The 24,650-nt window shown below is 37.7% G+C and overlaps 1 long non-coding RNA gene across 5 annotated transcripts in view; it reads right to left on the bottom strand.

The window, feature by feature from the left end:
- Positions 1-840: 840 nt before the first annotated feature.
- Positions 841-24,650, bottom strand: part of LOC101129994 (uncharacterized) — a 44,254-nt gene continuing 20,444 nt past the window's right edge. For all 5 annotated transcript variants that reach the window (XR_002005508.4, XR_008678839.2, XR_010133269.1 and 2 more), the window contains 2 exons: positions 16,936-17,099; positions 841-1,370 (listed from right to left, as the gene is read on the bottom strand). This is a non-coding gene — a long non-coding RNA (uncharacterized lncRNA). The remainder of the gene's footprint in view (positions 1,371-16,935; positions 17,100-24,650) is intronic.

Genomic DNA, 24,650 nt, shown 5'->3' on the forward strand with positions numbered 1-24,650 from the left:
ATGATTTTATGAATTTTAATTCAATTCTTTCCGCATTTATGATCCCTCCAGCTTCATGCCATCTTCACGTTTTTATTAACATGGTCTCCAGTCTCCCTTCTATGCTGCTGGTTATTATTGTGATGTGATGTTAATGAGACTATTTAAACATATTGTACTGCTGCAGCACCTTGTTGGAAAAAAAAGTCTTACCTTGACATTAAGCAATTAATATTAACTTTTATGTTTAATTTTGTTGCCAATGTCGTATTTATTTTGCAGCAGAGTTGCATGATTCACGTGCCTCTCCTTTTCCTCTGAGTGTTGTGTAAAGGCAAATGCTTTTCTCACACTGTGAAATAACACCACGAAGTGCTCATACTGTATTTCCTTTACCTACAGAGCTTCTTAGTTCACCAAATAGATAAATTCTCAACCCTTCCTCACTTCCATTAGTTGAGGTAAAAAACAAAATTCAAGGAAATGTTAAAATAATATAAAGCCTTTGACATGAAACTACACAAATCCTCAACGTTTATAGGAAAGGCTGACACTACATTCCTAAATTCATTCTGTGGAGTCGAAGTTCTAGTTGATACAGGATTTTCAAGTGTCCCTAAAGAGCTGCTTATCATGGATACTTTCTGTACATGGAAGAAATGGGTTAAGATAAATTAGTGGATTAAGATATAGGTATCCCTGAGCTTTCTGGCAATTTTAGTCAAAGTATTATATACCTACATAAAGATGATAAACCTCAGTAGTGACTCTCTGCACTTGTTTACACCTTCCAGTCACAAATTTCAGCTCTTTCTAGAATCATTAAATTTCAGAACACTTGAGAAACTATGTTAAGCAAGGTTGTTTTCTATTTCTTTATTGGTAAGCAGAAGACCAAGGGGTGTTTATGTAGCCCTATGTTCTTAAGCCAAGACATCCACCCTCTGTCTCCACCACCATTGCAGCTCATCCTGCGTGGCTGTCTCCTTGATAATCCCAGGGTTTGCTTCCAAATGGGGCTTTTGAAATGATGACCAGTTTTCAGGTTGAAAGTCTCTTTGTTGCCACTTGCCCAGTTTTGACCTTTTAATTTCCAGTGGCTTAAAATTAATGATTTAGAATCTCTCTCCAACTGGGCTTGTCAACTACTCCTGGTAGACACTTTGCTGGGCCCAGCCCCTAAGGCATTTCTTCTTAGCAGGATGTCTGGTATCCAGCTACGTTTTCTCTGGATCCTTCTGGAAAATCCAGTTGGCATCCATGCAACCACAGTCTAATTGACCTGAAATGAAAAATGCGGTCATTTCAAATCAACAAATTTTATCTGTACAGCTGAACCATGTGCTTCTGTCCGTGATGATTATAAAGCCTTAAGACATCCTCTGCCACACCTGTGAATGTGAAAAATGACATATGTTTGATTTTCCTGAGTAGAAAAGGCCTAAGTTATCATTGAACTAAGAGGGACTTCAAAAGTCAATTTGTCTAAGGTTTTCAATTACTGAATAGGCTGTATGATGCCGACTTCCAAAGCTGGTCTCCTGAATTCCTTCCAATCTCATCAAACATTAGAGGCAAAACGAAGGGACCCGAAAGACCATATAGTTGACCTTCTCACTTAACAGAATAAGAAACATAAATCACAGGAAAGCTCAGTAATTTTCCTAGAGCTGGAGCTAGAACTCACATTTCCAGCCTTGGTCTGGTCTCTTTATCACTCTGCTTGACCTTAGTGTGAAAATGTGTCTACTTTTCCAAGGATTAAAAAAATGAAGACAATGATGCAATAACAAAATTTAAGCATTATAAGGAAAATAACCGAGTCTATGTTAGAAATTTCTAGAATGTTTTAGGAATTTTTCCCTAGTAAAACGGAACATAACATTTTAAAATGGGAAAGAACACATCATCTTCTCTATCCCAGCCTGCATAAGAAGGCAATGGACATGCCTGATACCCATATTAGCTTAGAGTTCACTAAAAAACTCCCTGTTCTTAATTCTACCCAAAAACATTACCACAACTGTAGGTTGCATGAGAATGTAGCTGAAACATCCACATGGAGAAATCTGTTTTAAAAATTCTCAAGCTCATTCACTGGAGTTGTGTCTTCGTGATTCCAAATAGTTTCATTCAACCCCCAAAGCCAATAAAAAGATATCTATGGGGTGTAACAAGCCAGTTCAAATTCATTTAGTAATTTTAGGCAGAGAATAAATCTTCACATTACAGATGAAGACATGAAGACAATAAAGTAAGCAAATAAATGTGGCTCTTCTTAGGGTTATTTTATCTGCAAATGATCAAGAGTAGTGTTTTGGTTTATAACTACAGATTGAGTGGCATCATTCTGACATTGTCTGTTAGGACAACCACTGGTACACATTAGCCATTCCTTGGACACCTGGCTCCGGTCTTCTGTGTTCCTTGACAATTTTATCTGGTTGTTCTCTAATTGGCCATACCCATCCTTGGTCTTACATCAGCCACATCTCAAATACCTCAGTGAGGGTGAAGGAATCATTGTCTGCACCCAAAATGATTAGGTGGCAACCACTTGCAGGGACGAAACCAAGGAGGTCTTTGTACAGCTCTAAAGTCCTACAGTTGCAGAGTTTGTGAGTTATGCTAGACCGGTGCTGTTCAACATAAATATAATGCGATCCATATCGAATTTTAAATTTTCTAGTAAAAATGTTATGAAAAAGTTTTTTTAAAACCTAAAATTAATATTAATAATCGATTTTATTGAACTCAGTATATTCAAAAATATCATTTCAACATGTAGCATAGCTGCATTTTAAGTGCTCAACAGGCCACATGTGGCTAGTGGCAACTGTATTGGAGAGGGCAACACTAGATAGTTTTCTTGGGAAATCATTTTCTTCAGTTAATCCTAGTAAGCAACCACTTCTTACAAAGAGTTTTCCATGTTAAAAAAAAATAATGGCAAGTCAAAACTTCCCAACTGTATAAGTCAGTGTTCTCCAAATAACAAAAGCAGTAGGATGTGTATACAAAATATATGTGTAGAGAGATTTAAGAAATTAGCTCATGCAATTGTGGAGGCTGGCAAGTCCAAAATCTGCAGGGCAGGTCAACAAGCTGGAGACCTAAGGAAGAGTGGATGCTGCAGCTGCAGTCTGAAGATGGTGTGGAGGCAGAATTTCTTCTTCCTCAAAAAACCTCAGTTTTTGTTCTCTTAAAGCCTTCAACTGATTAGGTGAGTTCCAGCCACATTGTGGAGGGTAAGCTGCTTTCCTCAAAGTCTACTGATTTAAATGTTAATCACATCTAAAAATATTCTTTCAAAGCAGCATCTAGGCTGTGTTTCATTTGTTGTTGTTTGTTTGTTTGTTTGTTTGTTTGTTTTGAGACAGGTCTTGCTCTGTTGCCCCAGGGACTGAAGTGCAGTGGTGCACTACCTCACTGCAGTCTTAAACTCCTGGGCTCAAACTATCCTCCCACCTCAGCCTCCCAAGTAGATGGGACTATAGGCATGCACCACCACACTTGGCCAATTTTTAAAAGTTGTTGGTAAAGATAGGGTCTCGCTATGTTGTCCAGGCTGGTCTCAAACTCCTGGTCTCAAGCAGTCCTCCTGCCTCGGCCTCCCAAAGTGTTGAGATTATAGGCTTGAGCCACATACCCAGCCTAGACTGGTGTTTGATTAAACATCTGGGAATCATAGCCTAGTCAAGTTGACCCATAAAATTAACCATTACACCAACCAAAGCAAAGGAAACGATTTGAAACAATTACCCACATAACTCAGGAAACAATCCTTATCCAATAAATTTAGATAATGATTAAAAGTAATGACAAAAACCACAATTACTTTTGCACCAACCTAACAGAATTGAGCTTTGCTTTGGCTGTGAAGACCTGGCAAAAAGAAAGTCTTTTTTACATTTTTCTGTAAGCTGCTTAATATTCTGGATGGCCCTCCTTTGTACATTATAACTATTATAACAAATAACTTGATTGTGTTATATTATGAAGGAGGATATTTTTAAAATTAAACAAATCAACAAAAGAAACCAGGAATGTCTCGATAGTATTCCCTTGAGAAGAATGGGCAATCCACAAGAGTATGTTACATGCATAACATCTAATGACATCGTAGGAAACTACAGATGTGGTTATTAATTTTTTCACACAGGACTGATAAATGTAGAAATCACACACTTCAATTACTTCCCTTTTTCTTCTGTTCTTCATAAGTTAAGATTTAGATAATTATCTCTTCTGGCTGCCCAGTAGTATTTCAAACCCTCTGTCTATTTGGGGGGTATCCAAGAAAAAGTAAAAGGCAGTCTCTCTCCTCCCACTTTGGAACCTGAAGGGAACAGATGTTACCTTTGCCAGGTCCCTGGTGACTGGGATGAGGACATGTAAATGAGGCTCAGCCAATCTGATGATCCCCCTCCCCACGGCCCCACCCCCGACTTACCCCACCAATGCCAACTCTTGGTGCAGGAGGATCAGAGATTATTGGCAGTGACTGTGGTGGAGCTATGGAGTTGAAAGCCCAGTGGGGTGGAAAAGAGTGCACAGGCGCACCATTGCCAGCAGCAGCAGCTCTGTTCAACAATCATAATGCTAGGAACAGGGAGGGCATCATCGAAAGGCTCTTCCTGTGGCTGAGACTGGTCCTTGGCTGTGCTTTGCATTCCTGGCTCCTGTTCACCTTCTGATTCTATGAGCTAGCAACTATCTTACCAATACATTTTTTTATTCTAAAGTAGCCAAAGTTAAATTCTGTTGCTTAATACTAAGAACCTTGACCCAGTATAGAACCTCACAAATGGATGGTGAGATTTTATCTGACTCTTCAGATCAGCTATTAACCGCATGGATCTCTAACATTTTCATAGAGGGGTCTTTCAAGTTTTTTGGTCTCAGGACCCCTTTACACTTTGAAAAATTATTGAGGAAACCAAAGAATTTTTGTTGACATGAATTATCTATTGATATTTACCTATTGGAAATTAAAACAAAATTTAAATTATCTATTTATTAATTTCATCAAAAATAAAATGATACATCCCTTACTTGTTAACATACATAACACTTTTCATAAAAAATAGTTTTATTTTACGTCCGGGTGCGGTGGCTCGCGCCTGTAATCCCAGCACTTTGGGAGGTCAAGGCAGGCAGATCACTTGAGGTCAGAAGTTCAAGACTAGCCTGGCAAACATGGCCAAACTTTGTCTCTACTAAAAATACAAAAATCGGCCAGGCGTGGTGGCGTGTGCCTTAGACCCAGCTATGTGGAAGGCTGAGGCACCAGAATTGCTTGAACCTGGGAGGCAGAGGTTGTAGTGAGCCAAGATGGTGCCACTGCCCTCTAGCCTGGTCAACAGAGTAAGACCCTGTCTCAAAAAAAAAAAAAAAAAAAAAAAAAAAGGCTTTATTTTCAAAAAACACAAAAGAATTCTCCAGTTTAATAAAAGACAAGAGTCTTAGGTATGCTTCTGCATTCAATCTGTTGTTATACATTCTTTGGGTTAAAGTATGAAGAAAATTCAGGTTTACTCAGCTATGTAGTTGGAAAACAGGAGAGCATTTTAGTAGCCTTTTTAGATATTTGTGGATATTCTTCCTTGATACCACACCAAGGACTGACGAGTGGTGGTTTCTTAAAGGTTAGCTGTAATACAGAATCCAAAATCTTAGCAATAAGCAGTTCCTGTTTTATTGCATTAAAATCTCTTTTGAAATAATTTTAACATAGGTCATTTGGAAAATATTGGTATACTAAATTATGAAAACATTTGAAATGTTGACATACCTCACTGTACAATATTAGAACCATATTCATTAGTGTCACCACCAAGCTCATTAAAAAATAATTAAGTATTTGGAAGTTGTTGGACTGATGGTGGCAAATCTAGGTTTTTGAAAATTTTTAGTTTTCTTTTGAAAGCCCAGATTTTACCATTGGCAGCAAAGGCTCTAGGTTGTTTTCCTTCAAGTGACAGGATCGCTTCATTCATTTTTAAAAAAAAATCTACCAAACATATCAGTCAGAAAAGGTACAGTTTGTCTGAGTCACTTTTTCCAAGTAGAAATGGTGTCCTATGATAAAAGCGGCTAGTTTGGCTGCATTCAGTCACTCTAGTGTCTTTCCTGAGACAACCATTGTACTTTGGAATGCAGAACGCTTTATGTGTACTTTCCATTTCTCACAAGGAATGTTTTTAGAAACCTGTATTCAAGTGTCTAGAGGCAATAAAATTAATAATTTGTATGTCTTCATTGAGGACATTCTTCAATGAAACTGACATTTTCTGTCATGTGAGTGTTTGGCTTGAAGAATGCAATGACAGCTAGCACAGCCTGGAGCCACTGCCTTGATTTGTGGCAAGACACTAGCAGTTTCACCTGCCATTGCTTTGCACCATCAATGCATATTCAAACACAATGAAAAAGGCAAATAATGCCTTAGTATTATTATAAAGACAGTTTTGACCTGATAGTTCCCCAAAAGGTTCTCAGGGCCTCCAGGAATTCATTGAACACGCTGGGAGAATCGCTGGGCTAATAAGTTAATGTGTGCCTCTCTGCAAATGAGAGGCTTTGTAAGCCTCTGTCATTGCAGAAACAGGTGAAAATAAGACTTACCATCTTAGTTTACACTATTTTGTTATAAATGTTTCTAAATAAAGAAGAACTTGTCCTACTTTATTAAGAGATCTTTTTCTAAGACTTTAAAAGCTGAAATATCTGGATACTTACAGCCTTGTGACTGGTTATTTTGCCATTTTGACCTCTGAAACTGTGGTAGGTTGTACCATAAATTGTCACTAAACTCATTTCAAGGAGGGAGGCTGGAGTGGCAGGAAAGGTTAGTTGAATTGAGCTCCTGTAATAATCCATGGCTGCATTGGTTTAGATATCAGAGATCCCAGGAGGTGGTATCAGTGAAACCTTTCCTGAAGTCTAGCCATCATAGGTTTTAACCCCTTGACTAAAGGCATTTAATTTGCAGTGAATGAAGTGAGTAGTTGTAAAGGTAAAGATGAGAAATCTACATGAGCTGGCTTGAAATGACACCACAGAAAGGATCCTGGTGGACTTGAATAGTGTATAATATTGGACTGAGCACAACAATGAGAACTGCTAGTAAGAGCTTTCTTCCTAGTAATAATATACTGGAGATATTGTAGGTTTGTTTCCAGACCACTGCAATAAAGCAAATATTGTGATGAAGTGAGTCACGTGATTTTTTTTTTTTTTTTTGGTTTCCCAGTGCAAATAAAAGTTCTGTTTACACTCTTCTGCATATGGATATCCAGTTTTCCCAGCACCATTTATTGAAGAGGATACTCTTTCCTAATGTTCTTGGCACTTTTGTCAAAAATCAGTTGGCTGTAAACATATGAATTTATTTCTGGGTTCTCTATTCTCTTCTATTGGTCTGTCTATGTGTCTGTTTTCATACCAGTACCATGTTGCTTTGGTTACTATAGCCCTGTAATGTATTCTGAACTCAGGTATTGTGATGCTTCCAGATGTATTATTTTTGCTCAGCATTGCTTTGGCTATTCAGGCTCTTTTTTGGTTCCATACAAATTTTAGGATTGTTTTTCCTATGACTGTGAAAAATGACATTGGTGTTTTGATAGGGATTCCACTGAATCTGCAGATTGCTTTGGATGGTATGATAAATTTTAACAATATTAATTATTCCAATACCTGAGCATGGGATATCTTTCCATTTGTTTGTGTCCTCTTCAATTTCAGTAGCTATTGTAAATGGGATTCTCTTCTTGATTTATTTCTGAGCTAGTTCATTATTGGTATATAGAAATGCTAACAATTTATGTATATTGATTTTATATACTATAGCTTTCCTGATTTTATTGATCCAATCTAAAAGTTTTTTGGTAAAGTCTTTAGGTTTTTATAGATATAAGATTACATCATCTGGAAAGACTAAAATTGGACTCGTAGCTCTCACCATATACAAAAATTAACTCAAGATGGAATAGACTTAAATATAACACCAAAAACTACAAAACTGCTAGAAAGGAAACATAGGGGAAACACTTCAGGACATTGGTCTAGGCAAAGATTTTTATAGCTAAGACCTCAAAAGCACAGACAACAAAAACAAAATTAGACAAATGGAACCATATCAAATTCAAAACCTTCTGCACAACTGAGGAAACAATAAACAGAGTGAAGAGACAACCTGTTGAATAGGATAAAATATTTGCAAACTATTCATCCAACAAGGGACTAATGTTTAGAATATACAAGGGATTCAAATAACCCAGCAACAAAAAAGGACAAATAATACCATTAAAAAGTGGGCAAAGGATCTGCATAGACAGTTTTCAAAAGAAGACATACAGATAGCCCCAACAGGTATATGAAAAAATGTTCAAGATCACTAATCATCAGGAAAATGCAAATCAAAACTATAATGACTTATCATCTCACCTCAAAATGGCTATTTTTAAAAAGACAAAAAATAACAGGTGCTGACAAGGGTTTGGAAAAACGGAACTCATACACTATTGGTGGTAATATAAAGTGGTACAGCCATGAAGGAAAACAGTATGGATTCTCAAAAAACTAAAAATAGAGCTATTAAAAAATCTAGCCATCCCACTATTGGGTATTTATCCAAAGGAAAGGAAATCAGTTTATCAAATGGATTCTTGCACCCCCATGGGTATTGTAGCACTATTCACAGTACCAAAGATATGGAATCAACCTAAGTGTCTATCAATGGATGAATGGACTAAAAAATGTGGCATGTATACACAGTGCAATACTATGCAGTCATAAGAAAGAATGAAATCATATAATTTGAGGCAACATGGATGGAACTGGAGGTCATAACGTTAGGTGAAACAAGCCAGGCATGGAAACACAAATATTGCATGTTCTCACTCATATGTGGGAGCTAAAAAATAGCGAATCTCATGAAGATAGAGAATAGAATGATACATATCAGAGACGAGGAAGGGTGTGTGGGAGGGGTTGGGGATGAAAAGAGGTTGGTTAATGATACAAATATACAGTTAGGTAAAAGGAATAATTTCTAATGTTTCACAGCAGAGTAGGGTGACTATGGCTAAAAACAATGTGTCGTATATTTCAAAATAGCTAGAGGAGAGAACTTAAAATTTTCCCAACACATAGGTATGATAAATACTTGCGCTGATGGATACCCCAAATATGCTGACTTAATTATTACACATTCTATGCATGTAATGAAATATCACATGTACCCCATAAATATGTACAAATACTATGTACCAATAAAAATAAATTCTTAAAAGTTATGTTTACAGTATACCATAGTATATTAAATACACGATAGACGCAATAGCATTGTATCTAAGAAAAATGTACATAATTTAATTTAAAAATACTTTATTGCTAAAAGATGCTAATGATCAACTGAAACTTCAGTGAGTTGCAATCTTTTAGCTGGTGGAGGGTCTTGCCTGGATGTTGATGGCTGCTGGCAATTTCTTAAAATAAGGTAGCAATGAAGTTTACCACATCAATTGACTTTTTCTTTCATGAAAGATGTATCTATAGCAATGCTGTTAGACAGCATTTTACCCACAATAGAACCTCTTTCAAAATGGGAGTCAATCCTCTCAAATCCTGGCACTGCTTTATCAACTAAGTTGATGTAATATTCAAAATCTTTTGCTGTCATTTCAACAATGTTCACAACATCTTCACAAGGAAAGAAACCAATTTCTTTGCTCATTCTTAAAAAGTAACTCCTCATCCATTCAAGTTTTATCATGAGTTTGTTGCATTTCAATCACATCTTCAAGCTCCACTTCTAATTCTAGTTCTCTTGCAATTTCCACCCCATCTGTAGTGACTTCCTCCACTGAAGTCTTGAACCCCTCAAAATCATCCATGAGCATTGGAATTAACTTCATCCAAACTCCTGTTAATGTTGATATTTTGACCTCCCCCCATAAATCATGAATGTTCTTGATGGCATCCAGAAGATTTTCAATTTACTTTGCCCAGATCCACTAGAGGAATCATTATTTATGGCAGCTTTAGCCTTACGAAATATGTGTCTTAAAAAATAAGACGTGAAAGTCAAAATTACTTCTTGATCTATTGGCTGTAGAATGGGTATTGTGTTAGCAGACATGAAGACAACATCAGTCTCTCTGTGCATCTCAATCGGTGCTCTTGGATGACCAGGTACATTGTCAATGAGCAGTAATATTTTGGAAGAAATCTTTTTTTCTGAGCAGTAACTCCCAACAGTGGGCTAAAATATTCAGTAAGTCATACTATGAACAGGGGTGCTCTCATCAAAGCTTTGTTGTTCTATTGACAGAGCACAGGCAGAGTAGATATAGCATAATTTGTAAGGGCCCTAAAATTTTCAGAATGGTAAATGAGCACTGGCTTCAACTTCAAGTCACCCGCATTAACCCTTAACAAGTGAGTCAGTCTGTCCTTTGAAGCTTTGAAGCCAGGCATTGACTTCTCTTCTGTAGCTATGAAAGTCTTAGGTGACATCTTCTTCCAATAGAAGGCTGTTTTTGTCTGAATTTAAAATTTATTGTTTAGTGTATCCATCTTCATCAATTATCTTAGCTAGATCTTCTGGACAACTTGCTGCAGCTTCTCCATCAGCACTTGCTGCTTCACCTGGTACTTTCATGTTATGGAGACAGCTTCTTTCTTTAAACATCATGAACCAATCTTTTCTAGCTTCAAACTTTTCTTCTGCAGCTTCCCCACCTCTCTCAGCCTTCATAGAATTGAAGAGTTTAGGGCTTTGCTCTGGATTAGGTTTTGGCTTAAGGGAATGGTGTAGTTGGTTGGTCTTCTATACAGACCACTAAACTTTCTCCATATCAGCAAAAAGGCTGTTTTGCTTTTTTATCATTCATGTGTTCACTGGTGTAGCACTTTTAATTTCCTTCAAGAACTTTTCTTTTGCCTTCCCAACTTGGCTAACTGGCTTTCAACCTATCTTGGCTTTCGACCTGCCTTCCTCATTAAGCTTGATCATCTCTAGCTTTTGATTTTAAGTGAGAGATGTGCAACTCTTCCTTTCATTTGAACGTTGATAGGCCATTTTACAGTTATGAGTTGGCCTAATTTCAATATTTCTGTGTCTCAGGGAATAGGGAAGCCCTAGGAAAGGGCAAGAGACAGGCAATGACAGGTGCGTGGAGCAGTCAGAACACACACACATATTTATCAAGTAATTTCACTGTCCTAAATCAGTGCGGTTTGTGGTGACCCAAAACAATTAAAATAGTAACATCAAAGATCACTGAGATCACAGATCACCATGACAGATATAACAATAATGAAAAAATTTTTGAAATATTGTGAGAATTACCAAAATGTGACACAAAGATGTGAAGCGTGCCCATGCTGTTGGAAAAATGGTATGGATAGACTTTCTCAATGCAGGATTGCCACGAACCTTCAATTTGTAAAAAATGCAGTATCTGCAAAGTGCAGTAAAGTGAGGTATGCCTGTACATGGATAGAGAGCAAGTTTCAAAGCTGCTTTCACTTTAGGGAGATTTCTTACTGGTTATTTGCAGTATTTTAATAATATTTGCATAAATATTAAATAAATATTAATATTACACACATTAACATTAAGAAAAATTTAAGGAGACCCTACCTTTCACCAGAGAAAATACGTTACAGTTATTTTTGCAGACCACATTTGGCAAAGACCGGAGGAAAAACAAAACAAGCAAAACCCCAAAACAACTAATAGTTGTACAGTTTGGAAAGAAAAATTAATTAGCTAACAGAGTTAATTGCAGTTTAAAACACCCCTGTCATAAGTGTATAATAAAAATTCTAAAGAGACATATCTGGTAGCTAAATCAAGTTACATGGTTTGTTATTTTTATTTTAAAGGAGCTAAACTGTGAAGAGTTGGTGTGTATAAGAGGCCGGAAACACAAATCCTTCAAAACACATCTCAGGCTTATAGTTTAGCTAAAATTACAACACATTATGCAGTAACATTCCTGCATATCTTGACTTGGGGATGTAATTCAAGGAATTGAAGCCTTTGCCCTGGCAGAGCATCAAGGTCATGGGATGCCAAGCACTGGTGAGGACTGGAGATCACAAGAACCATCTTCATTGCTGGTGGAGTGGGAATCAATTCATTTGGAGACACAACTTGGCAATTAAAAAAAGTGTGAAGATGCGTATTTTAGCCTGCTCCAGCCGCCATAGCAGAATACCATAGGCTGGGTGTCTCAAACAACAGAAAATATTTTTTTCATAGTTAAATAGTTAATTTCTAGAGGTTGGAAGTTGAAGATCAAGGTTCCAGTGGGGTTTGGTTTCTGGTGAGGGCCTTCTTTCTGGCTTGGAAGTGGCCATTTTGTCCTTATATGGCCTTTTTTCTGAGTGCACTCAGAGAGAGAGAACATGCATGGTATCTGATGTCTTCTCTTATAAAGACACCAGTCCTTGGTGGAATTCCACTGTTATGACCAAATCATTTTATCTTAATTACCTCCTTACAGGTTCTATCTCCAAATACAGTCATGTTGGGGGTTAAGGATTCAATATATGACGTGAAGGGGAACACATAATTTGGTCCACAGCAATCCACATACACTAGCACCCAGAAGTTCTAGAAACATTTCCTAGAGAAATTCTTGTGCATGTACACAAAGAGATGTGTAGAAAGAATATTCATTGTTGCATTATTTATAATAGCAACATGAAAAAAATTTAGATAACCTCCATTAGGAAATGGAGAAAGAAATTGTAAAATCATCAAACAATAAAGTAATACACAGTAGTTAAAAGAGCAAACAAGAACCACGTATTGTGGCTCTGTCAGCATGAATAAATCTTACAAATAAAATTTGAGTGTGAAAATCAAACTACAAAAAGTATACACAGAACATGATACCATTAAAGGGAGAAAGTAACTAAGCAGTAGGTCTTAGTTTCTTATGGATATACTCATATGAATGAAACATATGTTAAAAATATGACAATACGGATGGAAAGGATGAACCTCAATTCAGGCTAGTGGCTGATTTAGAGAAGGAGGAAGGGCAGTAACAGGATAGGTGACTTTAATTTTGTCTGTAATATTTTATTCTCAAGTTAAAAGGATCTGAGGTAAATATGGCAAAGTAATAACATCTACTAAAGGGATGGTGGGTACATGGTAATTTGATATATAATTTCTGTTCCTTGTGTTTGCCGTTTTCATAATGAACACCAAATAAGCAAACAAATGTTTAAAAGGCAAAATGTCCCTGAGAGTTAGAGAGATCTAGGTCCCAATTGAGTTCCCATTATTCACTAGCTATAGGTCCTTGGGCAAGTTACTTAACCTCCTTAAGTTGCTCTTATTTATGTATTTCATCTATACCTACCTCTTGGGAATATTGTGAAATTCAACAGCGCTCATGTAAAGCATGTGGCACCCAGCATACAAAACAATGCTAGTTCCCTTTCTTACATCAAGTACTGTTTAGTAACATTGATTTAAACTCCATGTCTTTGTCTAAACTAAAAGAAAGCTCTGAGTGGTTGTAATGAGACAGAATAATTTTCCTGTTTCCCTTATTGTGACCTTTCTTTCTTTTTTTTTTTTTTTAACCCCTACCTTGTCTCAGGTATTTAAATGTGTGTGTGCATGCACAAACACATAAGCAGTACTTCACAAGTGCTTTAGAGCAGAGGCTAAACTTTTGGAGGTTGGGAAAGTGGTCTCTTTAATGTCATGTAAGTGTGAAGCATCTTTTCACTTACAGGCTTAAAAGAACTATATTGTAGCAAAACTAGAAATCAGTTAAAGTTTTTGTGTTGAGACAGTACTTGCTGATTGAATTCTCATGGTGTATGTGTTCTTTTTCTTTTTCTTTCTTTCTTTTTTTGAGCTGGAGTCTTGCTATGTTGCCCAGGCTGATCTCAAACTCCTGAACTCAGTCAGTGCTGCTTCAGCTTCCTGAGTAGCTTATTACAGGTATGTACTACTGCACCTGGCTGTATTTATTTTTATGTAGTCTTTCATAACAATATAATGAGGAGACTTTTGTGTAGTCAGTTTTCAATTATCCTTGCTGTGGAGACATCAGAAAGCTCAGGAAAATCCAGAAACTTCATCTGAATCAATTGTTCTCATTTTTTTAAACTGCCACTTGAACTATTAGCAGAAAAGATCATCAATTCAAGTATCTACCCCTTTTTGTTCTTTTTTTCATGCTAGAGAATTTGTTAAAGAAAAATTCAAAAGTCACAACATTAGCAGCAATAAAGGTAAAAAATAAAAATAAAAGGCTGGGCATGATGGTTCACACTGGTAATCCCAGCACTTTGGGAGGCCAAGGAAGGCAGATCACCTGAGGTCGGGAGCTCAAGACCAGCCTGACCAACATTGGAGAAACCCTGTCTCTACTAAAAATATAAAATTAGCCAGGTATGGTAGCGCATGCCTGTAATCCCAGCTACTCAGGAGGCTGAGGCAGGGGAATCTGCCTCTAGGGAGGCAGAGGTTGCGGTGAGTCAAAATTGCTCCATTTCACTCCAGCCTGGGCAACAAGAGAGAAACTCTGTCTCAAAAAGTAAATAAATAAATAAATAAAATAATAATGATAAAATAAAAATAAAAAATAAAAAAGTCTCTGCTACTTTGGGGACAAAATGCTAACTGAAAATCAAGCTGATCAAATTGTTTGATTTCAATTTTATGCTGTCTCTAGACTGAAGCTCAGAGCTTCTTATAACTAAGGAGGAGAGGAGAAAGATATGTAGAGAGCAGGCAGAAAAGAGTCTAAATAACCAAGGACTGCTATGCAGGTTGTGCACTGCACAGCTCCAGAAAGCACGATTTACATGGACAACTATGTATGCATGCAATGGCCCTGAAAGGAGGTATCAAAGTAAAGAACAGAAAAGGCCGTAGTGGCACAGAAGAGTTCCTAGTCTCTGAAATTTCCCACAATCTAACTTTATGAGGGAAGCCCATTCTCACTTAACTACACAAGTAAGTGATGGATTTTGGAGAATCAAAGTCCATAGTATAGATGATACATAGGATTTTTCAGTGGGATACCTCCCAATAACATGGAAATAAAGGGAATGAAACTAACAAGGACCAACATGTAATAAACAAGGTTATCGATCTGCAGAAGTTCCCTAAAAGATTAAAACTGAGTAACAAATAGACATAATAAACAGTCAAATCTCATTTAAAACATAAATCAATATATATGTTGTGCAGTTTCCTGTATTTAAAAAGGTAAGAAACAGCAATGCTAATTAGTATTAAGATGAACATATGTACTTAATTAAACATCCCACTTTCCATTAGTGAACACACAAGAGGAGCACAGTTTATGCAGTTTTCACAGGTTTGAGAATGAGCTTACTAACCATGTATAGGAGAAAAATAAGTGCTGGACAGTTTTGAAGAGGATTCTGCGTTTCATTGCTTTGGTTAAAAGTGTAAAGTGGGTAAACACCTAAAGGTCCTTCTATTTATGTGTGAAATCAAGGGTAGGTTCATGAGTTCTTTTTCGTTTTAAAGGTCTGTGATTTTATTAGCAATGATGGGTGATATACAAGAAAGAGGAGCAGAAAGAAATCATCCCTTTCCATGGACAAGTGCTTTCTTTTATCATTGTATCTCTGTGTGAATAAATTCTATAATTATTGTAAAGCAATATACACTATTCTAAATGCTTTTCTTTGGATCTGCATAGAGTGCCTTTGATGTAAGCAAGGCTGGGCAGTTGTTTAAAAAAGTGGTTTGGAGATCAAGTTCTTGACCTAATATGGTCAAGGTCTATTTTCGACTCTTTCATTTGAAACTAGCAACAGCAGATTAAAAACAACTTTACACTGCAAATTCAAAGTAGAAATGTCTTTTTGACCAACATCTAATTTCTTGCTCTTTGTGATCCAAATTTGGTAAGCTTTGGGGAGTTGAATATTAAGATTATATTTCTACCTTGTGCAGAAGAGTAATTCTAGTCCATCAAATGAAATTGTAAGCGTCCAGTGAGGCCCAAGGCTTGTTTTCATGGCACATTGATGGCTACTGGCTTGTGACCTATTGGTAGGTCAAGTTCATTGTCAGTAACCACCATATTATCCTAACCTCTTCTGCTGACCACAAAGCAAATGAACCAGAAGATAAGGCTGTTTCTTGGATCACTAATATTTTCCATTTTGGTACATTTATATCTTTCCTAATGTAGCAAAGTAGCATTAAGCGTAGCAATTTCAAGAGGTAAAGCAGAGGTGTTAGAGAAGCCAGATGGCTGCCAACAGAGGTCTAGCTCAATGGTAGTGTCCTGTCCCAAGTCTGTACTCAGATTTTCAGGTCTAGAATTGGTTCCGTTTGCACATCCAAATTTGACTGGGCTGAGAGATAACAGCAAATAACTAAACTTACAAAGGATTGATGTAAAAACTGGTATGCCAATTCCGTAGTTATAGTGGTAAATATTACTATGAACAGATTACTTATACCCCATATTCAGGGACTTCTTTTTTAAAGAATCTTGGTTTTTGGGAAGTTGAGTGAATTTCACAAAGATACCTGCTCTATCAGCCATGATGAAACAGCACTGTGACAGAGAAAACCCACATAGTATTTCAAACAGGGAATTTTTACTATAAAAAAGAGAAAAATCAATCAAAAGAGAAAAATCAATCAAAAAGGAGAGAAAAACCACACAGTAATTCAAACAGGGAATGTTTAATATAAAGAATTATTAACTATAATAGAGAATTTGGATAATAATGAATTCACTAGTAAGAAATATAAATTACTCTACAGAATACAAGGATAGCAGATATAAGATTACTCCTAGGGCTGAGATAAAAGCCCTCAGCAAGAAACAGATCTTATTGCAGAGAGTGCAGCTGTGGCTCAAGGATGGCTGACAAGCCACTGAAATGCCTCACCAGTAGAACTTGCTGGAAACCCACCTTCTTGGGTGTCAAGGAAGCTATTCACAGCGTGGTGCCATGTTTTGGAATTTACTCCAGTGTCAAGCAGGAGGTGGTGGAGGAAGCTGCTGGCCACTGGGTGCTGGTGACTGCTACTTGCTGCAGGAACCTGGCAGTGGAGAAGCCCCACACATAGAAGGAACCTAGAGAAGAGAACAGACCAGAATCAGAAAGATATACCCCTTCCTCCTCTTCTATCTTTCTTGCACCCTCCACTGACAAACAGAGCATCATGCCAGATACCAAAGGAGAAATATTTACAGGGTCCAGCTCCATCCTCACAGAGTAGGTAATAAGGGATGGATTTGAAGTTGAGAGGCAAGAAATTGGTAAATTGCACAGTTGCTAAGTCAGCATGACATTCATTCAAAGAAAGGTAGACAGTCTTGAAAAACATATCATTCGAGCCAAGGAAAATGTAATGAATCTCCTTGTCTAAAAACAGAGCATACTTCTTTGTTTAAGGAAAACGTCTGTGGGTTCTAGACCCATAACCCTTGGGTAGTTCTGGATAAACATAAATTCTTGTCCTGTTTTCCAAGTTCTGCTACAACCAACTTATTGCTGTTTGGGCAGGGTATTATACAATCAACATGATTTTAATTTTCTCAGATTTTTAAAATCACTTTCATGGCCTGTCTCCCTCACATTATAAACCTTACTGCTTTGGTGAATCTTGAAAGTTTCCTTTTGTCTTCAGCTGTGTATTACAATTTTGGGTACACCTACAGCTGCAGGTGGCTAACTCTTCGAGGCTGGAGATGACCTTCGTTCCAAGTTACAAAATATCTCTCATGATAGCCTCCATCATGGCTATAGAGAGCTCTAATTCTCTCCAGCATGACCTCAGAGAGACAAGATCCATTTAACTTTTTAGGCCAATAGTGTTTGATTTCATGAATTACTAAAAAGCTTAGGAACAGCCTTTTTTATTACCCAGAAATAAGATTTGCAAAGGGGAATTAATAAAGTAAAAGGAATACTTATCCACAGAGTATTTACTAGCGGTGTAACTTGAGGCATGCTTTGTCCCTTGTTGGACAAATGCAAAATGTGTGTACTAAGAGCAACAATTTTGATAGGCCATTGTGAAAATCAATTCAGTTAATAGATGTTAAAGTGCTTAAGTCAGCACCTGGTACACAGTTAGTACTCATAAGTGATACATATGATCTGACATGAAAACTAAGAAATTTCTTAGATTTCTGGCAGAAATTTATCCAACTTGAGAGAAAAAGATCAGCAAGAATGAAGAATTTTAATATATTTTTGAAATAAGAAAAGGTATTGTACCCTTTGATAGTAGACAAAATCTGCTTCCATTGACTATAGTCAGATATACTCTATTTATTAAGCATAATGGGAACTTGTGAGAATGTAGAAGATCTGTCCATTTAGGGCCCAAAAAACTTCAGGAAACAGTCTCCAATGGGTTTGTGATGGATTGGGATGCAAATTCAGTGTCACTAGATGGCGCTGTAGAGCAATTAAGCTTGGTTGCTTGTTAAAGGTGATTTTAAACACTATTCTAAAATTGGGTTATTTTCATATGAACATTTTGCACAAGCATAGGTAGTTATGTGAGCCAAAAATAGTTTGCCTATGTTCACCAGGGTTTTTAAACCTCAAACAGCTGGTGTGGCAAGTATGAGAGACCTTGAGAACAAATGACCAGGAGGAATAGTAGACTTACGGGAAGATAAACGAACGCAAACCAAGCTAAGATTCAGTAGCTGACTGGGATCACTAAATGGTGACAGAGAAACTGTGGTCCGAGGTCATCTTGTCAAAGTTAAGGCTAGCATCGGTAAAATGAAATTGTGAGCTAAATACTGCAAAAATAGAGCATTAAAATACTATAGCTTGATATCTTTATTTATATCTGAGGTTCTGATAGCATACCTGATGTTTTACTGTCTAGTTCACAAAAACAAGACTAAGGTGAAATTATATGTTTTCAAGTCTTATTTTGGATTAGTATTTTCACTTTCTAAAGGGCATGTTTTAAGGGATCCACACTATTATATAAAAAATTGTATTTGGGATTTGGTAGAACTTTTTTTTGGAAATAGTGAGGAGAGAGGCATGAAGCAAAGAAAGAAGTTGGTTTTATATACAGATGTTAAGGAAGGTTATAAAAAAAGAAGAGAAGGTGCAGGCCACATTCAGACATTTGACTCACATTATAGTGCAGTAAAACTAGTTGATTCAGCTCATTGCCTTCAATCTCCTCAATCAGTACAGCCTTGCCAATTTTTAAACCAGCCAGCAGAGAGCAAGAATGACTGGATGGCTGTGCTGCGATCCATTTATTGTACTACACAGAGCTATAGCTAGATTCCTACCAAGCCATAACATCAAGAAGGAACAGATTGCGCTTGACCTGTAGATGAATGGCTTTTGATGGGGACTTAGATGGAGATAAAGGAAGTCAGCTGCTATGGCTCTAGCATTAGAAATGGTGGGATATATAATATAATAGTATAGAAATGGTGGGAAAAGGAAACACTCTAACAACCTTGGAATAAAGAAGAAATGGAGATAAGAGATTTACAAGGTTAAGAAATGAAGAGAAAATATAAAGGAACTTAAAAGGAAATTATTCCTTGGCTTCAGGAAATTAACTACTGATTCTTTCCTTGTAAGTTGGAGCCTTAAATAGTAAGAGATGTCTGTGGTGTGTGGAGAGGAACGTCTGTCTTATTGTGTGGTAACTCAGGATACTTGGCGTTCAAAGGTATAACATTTCAGTAATATGGACCTTGGAATCCCCACTGGTTTTAGTGTTGTAATCTTCGGTCTCTACAAAGTTGACCTCAACTGAGTCACTGATACTTCATTAATGATTTTTCATTATCTTTAGATTATTAGACTTTTAGTTTGAGTTATAGGATTCCTATTTCAGGCATCTTCTTAAAATTAACTAAGGGCAAATGTGTATAATTCTTAGGTATTGCCTCTAAAGTCAAGGTTCAGGTGATAATTCAGTTAAAAAGTCAGTTCCTGAGTATAATGATACAGAGAAAATGTTATTTCTGTTGCAGCTGGTATGAGAATCCCATCTGAGGAGGGTTTTGCTAAGCCCATGAGACACTTACAAAAAATTAGGCTACACCCTGAGAAAGAAGTGGACCACACATCCCAGTGCCTCCCCATGGTGACAAGGGATTGGGGGTGGGAGTTGGGGGTGCTTCGGAAAGGTGCTAGACAGAGAGAATGAAATGCTGGTGAGAGGGTAGAAAGGGACCCCTCCTGGGGCCAGTCAGATCTACACACGTGATTCCCAACACATGATAGGCTTAGTGTGAGTAGATCCTTTGGGAAAACCCTGAAGGGGCTGAGTCTTGAACCCAGCGAGCATGTTTGAATTTAGGGGGAAAGGCCATCATGAGAAATATGATGTTGGTAATTTTAACATTTCTTTAGTGCAGTCATTTAAAGCTGACAACAGGTCACCTAGCTGGAGAGCGGCAGATTCACCACCCCACACTCACCCCGGCAGAGTGGAAAAGCAACTCTTGAACAATGAAATGAGTGAATGTGGAGATGAGTGAGGCCTCCCCGCCTCCACAACTCACCTTCTGTATCTATATGCCCCCCTGATGGCCCCTTATAGCTGGGCCCTCCCTGCCCCCAAAGGGTTAAATGAACTGAGTAACTGATAAATTACCCCCTCAGCTGTCTTCTCTGTGAGATGAGGAACTAATAGGATCTCTCCCGTGAGGTGTGGTGGTAAGTCACATAAAGACCTTAAACTATTACTGGTCATATGTGATGGAATATAGAATATATGTTAGTTCTTATCATTAAAAAATGACCTATTCTAATATTCTGTGCAGTAGTAACAGATGAAAGAAACATGACTCTCAATTTTTAAATTTTCCTCAGCCTGTGCTTCATGACTGTGCAAAAACACCAACTCTGGGACTTTTAAAAGACTTGGTACCCTAATGTCGAGAGAGGCCCAGAGTCCTCCCTCTGGGAGTCCACCCTCCAGCAACAGAAACTCTGGCCAAATGCCAGGGATTAAAATATTCCAGGGAAGACAAAGACTAGAGCCAAAGCAGAAAGAAATCAAGATAAGAAAAATAATCCCTTGAGTGACACACAGTTATAATTAAATAACACAGAACTAAAACCAAGCATTTTTTGTTACGCCCTCTATGAGTAATATTTGTGCTTTGAAACTTTTAAAATATTTAAGGCAAGAAGAAATGAAACGCATGGCAACCAGTTAAGGTCATACATTTAGGACAAAAATAATAAAATATTAAAATGAAAGAAATAAATGTTCTAACTGAAATACTGAGATTCTGTGGAGATGAATTATTCAAAGTAGCAAACACATGTGACCTCCAATCTATTATATAACAGGGGAGAAATGGTGGTAAAGTTCAAGTGTAGAGCAATGCCAAGAGGTGAGAAAATGATGGCAGGTAATGCTTAATAATATTCTAAAATTATGCTTAGATTTAAGGAAAGGGACTTCAAAGAAAGAAGAGGCAAGTTTGGCTAGTATAAAATGGAGTCTGGGGGCTTGAAAATGGTATTTTTCAGTCAGAACACCTAAGTAGTCAGGATAGACTAAATTATGCTGTAGTAACAAATAACTCTAAGCCTCAATGGCTTCAAACAGCACAGTTTTACTTCTTGCTCACAATAGATGTCTATTATGAGTTAGCAAAGCTCTCTGTTCATCAGTCACTTAGGGGTAGGATTTCTGATGGTACAGCCACCATCTTGAACTTTGCCAGTCTCTGTTCTAGAGGTAAGTGTGAGCCCGGGGTTTCAGATCATATAAAATACTAATGTCCAGAAATGACTCATGTTAGTTTTGCTCAAACTCCCTGTCCAGGACTACTTCAAGGGGGGCAGAAAGTACAATTTTACCCTGCAGGCAGAAGTGGGGAAGGAACAAGAAGAAGAAAAAGATTTGGAGAATAACTCCAGTGGTTCCCCTGCAGCTCCACATGACACTCCTTGGAAGGAAAACCTGTTTGTATGGCTGGGGGCTTCACGTACTTTGTTCATGAGAAAATCAGCTCCTGACCCCAGCACTTAACATGAGCAGGATTTTTGTGACTAAGATGTTCATAACTTAGGGTGACTTTGAGGGAAGGATTGTAGCTTTATTTTTAGTATTAATTGCCATGCATGTAACAGAAATCCAGTAGGCTATGGGAACAGGCAAGGGCCTTTGCAATTGTCTAGCCTCAGGGTCTTGAATCCAAATGCCTACAAGAGCCAAGGCAGGAAATGTGCATGAATGGGGGAGTACGGGTGGTGTGCAAGAGGGAGTTGTCATGAGAGGGTGCACTGAGGGTACATGTCCTCCTGAAGGGAGTGACTGCTTCTCAGCACAAGTAAAGGGCCAGCGTGAGGGATTATGAGATGAATATGGCAAGATTTTCTGACTTTTTAAGAGAAGCCAGAGAGACACAGTTGGTTGTTTTTTGGTTTTTGGTTTCTTTTCTAATTTTAGATGTGAAATCTAGTTTTTAAACCTTGGTTTCAAATTATAAAAAATTTAAAACACCATTTTGAACTAATGAAACATGGCTATAGCCTACCAGTTTATGACAATTATCCAGTGTTTTTTAATCCTCCTTTCTCACCACTTTTCCGCCACCCTTATTCCTCCAGCAGCAGAAGAACCCTTTATTTGGTCAAAGTCCAACTCAGAAAGTCAATATCTAGAGTCGATATATGTGGGGAACTGCTCTGATTGAAGCAGAGTGAGGGCCTGGACCCTAAAATTCAGCTGTTTCCCCTCTTCTCCCAGAACTCAAGAAGCACAGTTTGAAAACCACAGAATGAGTGGAATGCAAGCCTCTGCTTCTTCAGGTGAGGATTCAGACCAGGATACAGAACCAATCAGAGGCCTGTCAGTCCAGAAGTCCTTCCAGAACACCAGCAGTCCTGCATTCATCCATGTGCTGACCACAGTGCCCACTAGAGCTCCCCGTGCAGTCAGAGATTCACTGGAGCCTCTGTCAGACGTCATCATGAAATGTACCCTGAAAAGACTCTTGCACAGGACACCCTGCTGGCAACACGTGGGGTGAAGGGTGCAGAGGTTGCCTTCTCCAGGGAATTATATTCTAAGATGTACATTTCCGTCTTGGCAAGCTCAGAGACAAACACTCAGGTACTGTGCTCTGAAGCAGTTGAATTAGTAAACTAAGAGGAATAACATCTTGGGGAGCATTAGTGCTGGTGCTCTTTGTGCAGTGGGACATGGAAATTGTGAGTGGCAGGACAGATCCTCAGCAGGGTTGAGAAGGAGCTACCTGGACTTCTGCGTGTATGGGAGTTTTAGTAACTTAATAGCTCAGCATTGCCTTGCAAAAATTCTATGTATCTGCACCCAGATCTTTCAGGTCTAGAAACAGATAGATATACAATATACAAAGTATATATGTACACATTATATATATATATATATATATGTATTATATATAAAGTATATACACATATATGTTTTCCTGTGAGTTTTATTTTATTTTATAATTTCAACTTTTATTTTAGATTAACGGGTACACGTGCAGGTTTTACCTGGGTATACTGCATGATGCTGAGGTTTGGACTACAATTGATGCCGTCACCCAGATACTGAGCATAGTGTCCAATAGCTTTTCAACCCTGGCCCACCTCCCTCCCCATTCTAGTAGTCCCCAGTGTCTATTGTTGCCATCTTTATGTCCATGAGTATCCAATATTTAGGTCCCACATGTAAGTGAGAACATGCAGTATTTAGTTTTCTGTTCCTGCATTAATTCACTTAGGATAATGGCCTCCAGCTACATCCATGTTGCTTCAAAGGACATGATTTTTTTTCTTTTTTATGGCTGCATAGTATTTCATTGTGTACATGTGCCACATTTTCTTTATCCATTCCACCACTGATGAACATCCAGGCTGATTTCATCTCTGTTGCTATGAATAGTGTTGCAATGAACACATGAGTGCGTGTGTCCTTTTGGTAGAATGATTTATTCTCTTTTGGATATATAACCAGTAATGGGATTACTGGGTTGAATGGCAGTTCTGTTGTAAGTTCTTTGAGAAATCTCCAAACTGCTTTCCACAGTGGGTGAACTAACTTACATTCCCACCAACAGTGCATAAGCAGTCCCCTTCCTCTGCGGTCTCACCAGGATCTGTTGTTTTTTGACTTTTTAATAGTAGCCATTCTGACTGGTGTGAGATGGTATAACCTTGTGGTTTTGATTTGCATTTCCCTGATGGTTAGTGATGTTGAGCATTTTTTAAATATGTTTGTATGTCTTCTTTTGAGAAGTGTCTGTTTATGTCTTTTGCCCATTTTTTAATGGAGTTATTTGTTTTTTGCTTGTTGAATTAAGTTCCTTGTAGATTCTGGATGTTAGACCCCTGTCAGATGCACAGTTTGTGAATATTTTCTCCCATTCTGTATCTGTTTACTCTGTTGATTGTTTTTATTGCTGAGCAGAAACTCTTTAATTATGTCCCATTTGACAGTTTTTGTGTTGGTTGCAATTGCTTTTGAGGACTTAGTCATAAATTTCTTCCCTAAGGCCCATGTCCAGAGTGGTGTTTCCTAGGTTTTCTTCTAAGATTCTTGTAATTTGAGGTCTTACATTTAAATCTTTAATCTATCTTGAGTTCATTTTTGTATATGGTGAAAGGTAAGAGTCCAGTTCCATTCTTCTTCA

The sequence above is a fragment of the Gorilla gorilla genome, chromosome 3 (assembly GCF_029281585.2).
Source record: "Gorilla gorilla gorilla isolate KB3781 chromosome 3, NHGRI_mGorGor1-v2.1_pri, whole genome shotgun sequence".
NCBI classification, from domain to species: domain Eukaryota; kingdom Metazoa; phylum Chordata; class Mammalia; order Primates; family Hominidae; genus Gorilla; species Gorilla gorilla.